The following is a 7,294-nucleotide window of genomic DNA, read 5'->3' as shown; positions in this document are numbered from 1 at the left end:
TGTTAAGCAAAATAAGCCAGACTCAGACAAATGCCATGTTTTGTGTCCTATGTGGAATTTTCATGTGTGTAAGACATGGAAACAGGAGGAGCACTGTGGCAGGGAGAGAACAGAATCTGATCTGGAGGAATGGGGAGAGAGCAAAGGAGAGGACAACGGGGGAAGTCTGCTTATTCTCATGTAGAATCTGAATATAAATATAATGACATAGGATATGAAAGAAGGTGAATTGTCAGGAAATAAGCCTCTTGGGTGGCTGGCTGGCTAAGATAGAGTCTGAGACAGTGAAATATCCAAACGCTAAAGCAAATGGTGTTTATCCTGTGCAATGGGCAACAGGGCCTGCATAATTGCCGCCCCAGGCTCACTGGTTTCACCTGCAAGTGGTCCCTCAAGGCAGCACCATTATTACTCCAGTCTGTGTCTCACAAAATCTGGTTTCAGAGGTGAAGGAAGTGAGGAGAACCTTGTGGAAGAAAAGAAACAGCTGCCTTGAGGAGGACGTGAAGAGCAGGAAGATAGACTTGGGTGTGGTTCTGGCCTAGGAAGTGCATTGCCAGGTTAACTCCGCCTCATTTGCAGGTTCCCGATCCAAGTCTAACGTTTAGTGCATCCTTTAGGCAACTGGAAAGGAGGATGGTCTGCATCCCACCTGCCTCGGTCCTGGGAGGGATGTCCTGTCAGTTATTCTTCTTGATGCTCAAATTCTCAAACAGTGAACAAGCCCCATCCCTGACAACAACACCGCCCCCTTCTGTGCATTTAAAGCATAGCTGCATCCAACAAATAGGTCACTTGTTCATAATGTAAGAAAGGACTCAACACATGAAACTATCGAGGTTTCCTCATAGCACCCTCAGCTGTGGCACCAATGTCAGGTAGATCCCTTCGTAGATTCTCACACACAGCCCATCTCCATGAAATACATCCCTAGGGGGCACATTTAACCATCCTTGTCCTGTAGGCATGCAAGGCTCTCTTCCCCCTCAGCACCATTCACCTTTCCACCTTGCAGCTCCCACCTTCCCTTCAACATCCACTGTTCCTCCTGCCTCTTGACCTGCACAGCTGCCTCTGGCTGTTCCCCCTCATTATACAGGAAAACTGCCTTCTCGCACACACTTACTCGGGACCCTCATAGGAAGCAAGTCTTTCAGGCTATTTTCTAGTTCCAACCATTTTCCTGCACATTTCTTGATGCCCTTGTTTTTAATAGCAGAGTAGTATTCCATTGTGTAAATGTACCACGTTTTCTTTAGCCATTCTTCAGTTGAGGGATATCTAGGTTGTTTCTGGTTTCTGGCTTTTGTGTATAAAGCTGCTATGAACATAGTTGAGCCAGTGCCCTTGAGGTATGGTGGAGCATCTTTTGGATATAGGTCCAGGAGTGATGTAGCTGGGTCTTGGGGTAGAACTTTTCTCAGTTACCAGCAACAGAGGACTGTTCTCCTTGCTCTACATCCTCTATAGCATGTGCTGCCACTTGAGTTTCTGATCTTAGCCATTCTGATGGAAGTTTGATCTCAGAGTCCTTTTGATTTGCCTTTCCCTGATGACTAGGGACACTGCACATTTCTTTAAGTGCTTCTGAGCCATTAGAGATTCCTCTCTTGAGAATACTGTTTAGTTCTGTACCCTATTTTTTTTTTAAATTGGGTTGTTGGTGTTAAATTTCTTGAGTTCTTTATATATTTTGGATATTAGTTCTCTTTTGGAGGTAGGGTTGGTGAAGATCTTTTCCCAGTCTGTAAGCTTCTGTTTTATGCTAATGATGGTGCCCTTTACCTTACAAAAGCTTTTCTATTTCATGAGGTCCCATTTATTAATTGTTGATCTTAGAGCCTGAGTCCCAATGCATTCAAGGCTGTTCCCCACTTTCTCTTCTATTACGTCAAGGTCTTTGATTCATTTGGACTTGAGTTTTGTGCAGGGTGGTAGATATGGATTTATTTATATTCTTCTACAAGCAGACATACAGATAGACCAGCAACATTTTTTAATATTTTTCTTTTTTCCATTGTATGGTTTTAGCTTCTTTGTCAAAAATCAAGTGTCTGTAGGTATGTGGGTTTATTTTCTGGGGACTTCTATTTTATTCTATTGATCATTCTGCCTGCTTTTAGGCCAACACCATGAAGTTTTTATTATTATTACTTTGTAGTACAGCATTATATCCAGGATGGTGAGCTGTCCACTAGTTCTTTTATTGTACAGGATTGTTTTAGCTAGGCTGGGCATTTTTGTTTGTTTTTTTCCCCATATGAAGTTTAGTATTGTTCTTTCAAATTGTATAGATAATTGTGATGGAATTTTGATGGGAATTGCATTGAATCTGTAGATAGCATTTGATAAGATGGCCATTTTACTATGCTAATCCTACTGATTCGGGAGTATGGAAGATTTTTCAGTCTTCTGATATTTTGTTCAGTTTCTTTCCTTAAAGACTTGAAGTTCTCATCATACATGTTTTTCACTTGCTTGGTTAGGATTACACCAAGATATTTTATAGTATTTGTGGCTATTGTGATGGAGATTGTTTCCCTAACTCCTTTTTTTTAACCTGTTTATTGTTTGTATTCAGGATAGCTACTGATTTTTTTTTTTTTTAGGTAATTTTGTATTCATCGCATTGCTGAAGGTGTTTTTCAGTTATATGAGTTCCCTCGTAGAATTTTTGGGGTCACTTATGTGTTCTATCCGATCATTTACAAATAGTGATACTTTGACTTCTTCCTTTTCAATTTGTTAAATTTCCTTCATCTCCTTTAGTTTTCTTTTTCTTTCTTTTTTTTAGGGGAGAAGTTTGAAGACAGCATTTCTCTATATAGCTTTGACTGTCCTGGCCTCAGTCCTTTAGTTTTCTTATTGCTCTAATTAGAACTTCAAGTTCTATGTTAAATACATACAGAGAGATGTGGCAGCCTTGACTTGTCACCAGTTTAAGTGGAATTGCTTTAAGTGTCTCTCCACTTCATTTGATGTTGGCTGTTGGCTTGCTGTATCTTGCATTTATTGTATTTAGGTAAGCGCTTGTATTGCTGATCTCTCCAAGACTTTTTTCACATATAACCATGCCTAGTTGACTTGTCTTATTGAGGAAGGACATGGAGCAACCAGTGAACACAGCTGGGACCCTAGATGGAATGAACACCCTCCCCTCCCCATATGCACCCACTGCCCCAGATAAAAATGACAAGTTATAGAGGAGCAGCCGAGACTGTGAAGGGGGGGTTGACAACAAAGCACATTTGGAATTGAGGACAGCAATGAGAGACCACGCAATGCTGGGAGGGCTGTGGTGGCACTGGATGACTTTGTCTTCCTTGCAAGCATGTACAAATATAAAGACAAGCGTTTTCCCCCCTCCCCCCCAACCCCCCCCACCCTCATCCAGTGCAGCATCCCACCATCCCTCGTCAGTGAAGGGAAGAGGGGAAAAGCAAGCTATTACCGAATTGGGATTCGAGCCACATCCATCAGCTTCTGGATCTTCTGTTATTGCAGCATTCTTAAAATGTTTACCTAGAGCCTTTGGGTCCCTTTGCATCTGCTCCAGGATGGGCCTCTTGGCTGAGTCACTCATTATCTGCTGCACCTCGGGGTCCTCCGTGGCCTACCACGTCACACCCTCAAGGCTAGCGTGTCTATGGTGCCATGCCATCATACAGCCTTGGTAATCATCTACTGCCTCCTTAGACCTGGAGTCCAGTTCTAGCACCTTCTGGTATACATCTTTGGCTTTTCAATAGTCCTTCACGGCTTCCAGGACAGCTACTTTCTCTGTGTAACCCTTGATAAAGGTTGGCTCCAGTTGGACGCACTCCTCACAGGTCTTGAGTGCCAGTTGAAACTCCAGGAGCTTAGTGTACTAAGCAGCTAGTTTGGCATCTCTTGGGTTCTGCTTGACGGCTTTTGTGCAGCACTTCCTGGCCTGGCATAGTCCCCTCTGGGGAAGCATTCGTTGCCCTGTTGTTCTCCTCCAAAGCCACGTCAGGGTTGAAACAGGCCTGTCGCTCTTGCTCCTTCTGGGTTTTCTCTGCCTGCTGGCACTTGCTGAGCACATCTTGGGTTCGGTGCTCTGCCGGAGATTTGTGGTAGGAATGGATGGCACCCTTGTGCCTTCCTTCTTTGAAATAGGAATGCCAATCCAGGCATAAACTTCGGCGAACTGTCGGTGCTCGCCCCGATTCCCTCCGCCCACTTCAACGGCCTTCTCACAGAGTTTCCAGAATTTGTTGTAGTCCCCCTTCTCAAAGTGCACAGCTGCTTGATGAGTTACGTCGGCCATGTTGGTGGCCTCCGGTCCCCTGGCCTTGTCCTCGGGCTTCAGGGCCTTGGCTGACCCGTTCTTCTCATAGGCATCACTTCCCGACTCCTTTCCTTTCAGTGTCCGCATTTTACTCTCTGCAAGATCTTCTTCCATTGCTTCTGGCTTGGCCTCCTTTTTGCCAGGAGGTCGGGGTAGGGGTGTTGCTGCCTCCTCCTCTTCATCCATACTGCCCAGATGAACACAAAGGGGGACACTGAGGGTAGTTGTGACCCGGGCATCTAGGGGTTCCAGGCCCAAGTCTGAAGGCATTTTCTGTAGCTGTTCTGAGTTCCTGGCAGGTGAGGTCACTGAGCAGCAAGCATCCTTGTTTTGGGATCAGTCTCCAACTTCTAGTACAGATTAGCCAAGTTGAAAGAATTCATGAACTTCCTCTCGGCCGATCAGGCCTCCATTGCCAGAGCCCGCTCTGGACACTATAGACCAGTACTTGGATATGGGACATGAGGCTGGAGAAATAAAAAGAGTATAAGAAAGGATGTAGCGAAAGAGATAAGAAAAAAAGGCAAATATTTGGGAGGACAAACAGTAAATACTGTAGCCCCAATTTTATTTCTCCCAGAGCTTTCATACAGTATTCATCCATGTGAACTGGAAGATTCTTGGAACAGAAACAAAAGCTGCCAATCACTTTAGTTCTCTAAATGCTTGGACTTCTCTCATCTCAAGGCTAAAGAAGCACATCAAGCTCACATCCACACCTGGAATAAACACCTTTCTTATCTAGGAAGTTAGCCAACACAAGTATCTTGTCAAGGCCTCAAGGCTGTGTGAGAGTTTGCAAGGCAAGGTCCTAAGGTCTCTGGCCTGCTTCTGTTGAGCACTTCCAAAATGGCTCCCGACACTCCATCTTCTGCAGGCCCTCCTGAAGCTGGAGGTTATTGGCTTCATGTTTTAAGCTCGCCTCATAGGTCTGTTTAGCGTCTTCAAATCGGTCCAGAAACTCAGGAGCTGCTGCTTTTCTTGACTAACCCTGGCCCCAGCCAGGCCTGAGGTCAACAGTCCTGCAGCCATCCTCATAGGCCTTCAGCTAGTCCCCGTCCTTGGCGTAGGCTGCAGTGCTGGTGCTGTAGAGCACATGACTTGGGGGATCTAGTTTACTTGCCTCAGAGCAGCATGGGAAGGCATCTTTGATGTTCCCAGCCCTCAGGGCCTCATTGCCTTTCTCTAGCTCATTCACCTGCTCCATAGCCTGGCCCAAACTCATGTCTCCCCTGTAACCCAGCGTCCCCAACAGTGGGTCCATAACAAAGGAAAGGAAATCAGCTTGTTAATGAGACTTCTGTGCTGCCCCGAGTATTAGAGACCTATTGGTGATAGCCAAGCTATGGAGTCAGCCAGAGTGCAGCGAGGGGATGGGCTGATACAGCACAGTACATGGTTCCCTCACAAAACCAAATCGGACGTTTCAGGTGGCCTGTGCTGCCTGTTCCTCCGCAGGAAGAGAAGTCAGCTGGTTTCTGAGCTTCTTCCCACAGTGATTTGGTTGCTGAGGGCCAAGGCTCCCATCACTTGGATGCCTCTCCATCTCTAGTTCACGTAACAGCACAGACCATCCCTTGTAGCCTGAAGAAAGCTGACCCCTCACAGGATATGAATGGCGGGACAGAAATACAAGTTGAGGGTGAAGCAGATTACAGGCCACCCAAGCCTTAAAAACGGAAGTCAGGGTCCTTGTGAGCATCTGCACACCCAATTATAGGGACCTTTCTGAAGACACTGAAATAGGACAATTGCAGAGAAGACTGGAGAGTTTCAAAATGAATCAAAACCTAATCTGCTAGCAACCTGCCTGTTCTGCATCCACATGTCTATTGAAGAATGTAATTAGCCCTCATAATACAGGAGTTAGGATCCTGTCACCAAAGTCCCTAGAATTCTGAGAAGTGTCAGGAGTTGTAGGCCAGCCTAGGCTACACCGCAAGACCCTGTCTCAGAAAAATAAAGGGGAGGAGGATACTGAGATTTGTGGTCAACCAGAGTAAACTTGAAGGATATTGTGCTATGGAAAATAATCCTGGGGAGAGCGAGGGACATAGTGCATATGTGGAGCCTAACACAAAAATCTTCACTAGTGATGATCACCACCAGGATGGAGATACGTTTCTAGGATGCAGACAGGGCAGAGATCTAGTGCACAGAATGCAGACCACAGTGCACCATGGAGAATTAGTGCTGTTCTCACCACTGGGAGAAATGGTGCATTCAGAAGATAGGAGTGCTGACAACTTCAGTATAGTATCAGAGTAGCCACATAACTATAAATCAGGACAGCACAACACATGGTTCAAATACACAAAGCAGTTTATTATAAGAAAAAGGCCTCTTATCCAGAGTTAGTTGTTTGATAGTTAACTTTGATAGTTAATCTTCACTGGGACACACAATGTCTAAAATAGCAGTCACTCCGTTTTCAACAACTAGGACTGATTTTAAGGGCTGTCCTCGTAGTTCAGTTCTGTAGGTGTTGGTTTGTGTCACTGCTTCAGAGGGGCCCCAGGATAGTCTCCCCTCCCCCAGATGACTGTCAGTGTTCTACTTATGTGCCTCTTGCAGCCAGCAGTCTTTCTTGACCTTTCTTGACGCCCTGCCCAAAGCAGGTAGTGGCTGGAGGGGATTTGAGAAGCACTGTACTCTCATCATCTGGGACAGAAAGGATTGCTTAAGATGCTGGGTGCTCCGGGAGCAAAACAAGTTGGTCTTAAAGGAGACCTGAAAACAAAATGTGGCGGTATGATTACCCAGTGTTCAGCTGCCCATCACCCCTTTGCCAGTCACACCTTCTCCATGCCCTGAGCAAGGCTGCGTCCCCTGTGTGTCCCTCTTCCATCCAGTGTGTTAGGGCTTGAGGGGCTTCCCCTACCCTATGCAGCATGCAGATAAAACTAGTGTCAGGCTTTATCCCATTTTGAGTGTGGCCCCAGGAGTCTCTGGTAGACCCAGCATAGTGTCATACAGGCAGCAAAG

General features: G+C 45.8%; 1 pseudogene across 1 annotated transcript; it reads right to left on the bottom strand.

Moving 5' to 3' along the window:
- Positions 1 to 3,447: 3,447 nt before the first annotated feature.
- On the bottom strand, positions 3,448 to 5,516 carry LOC311605253 (stress-induced-phosphoprotein 1-like; annotated as a pseudogene). Its single transcript has 2 exons — positions 5,152 to 5,516; positions 3,448 to 4,699 (listed from the first exon to the last, which is right to left on the bottom strand). The product of its transcript is annotated as a stress-induced-phosphoprotein 1-like (transcript).
- Between the last annotated feature and the right edge of the window lie 1,778 nt (positions 5,517 to 7,294).

This window comes from Acomys minous, assembly GCF_964271855.1.
Source record: "Acomys minous genome assembly, chromosome: 9".
Classification (NCBI taxonomy): Eukaryota; Metazoa; Chordata; class Mammalia; order Rodentia; family Muridae; genus Acomys; species Acomys minous.
This window is presented reverse-complemented; position numbering and strand designations above follow the sequence as displayed.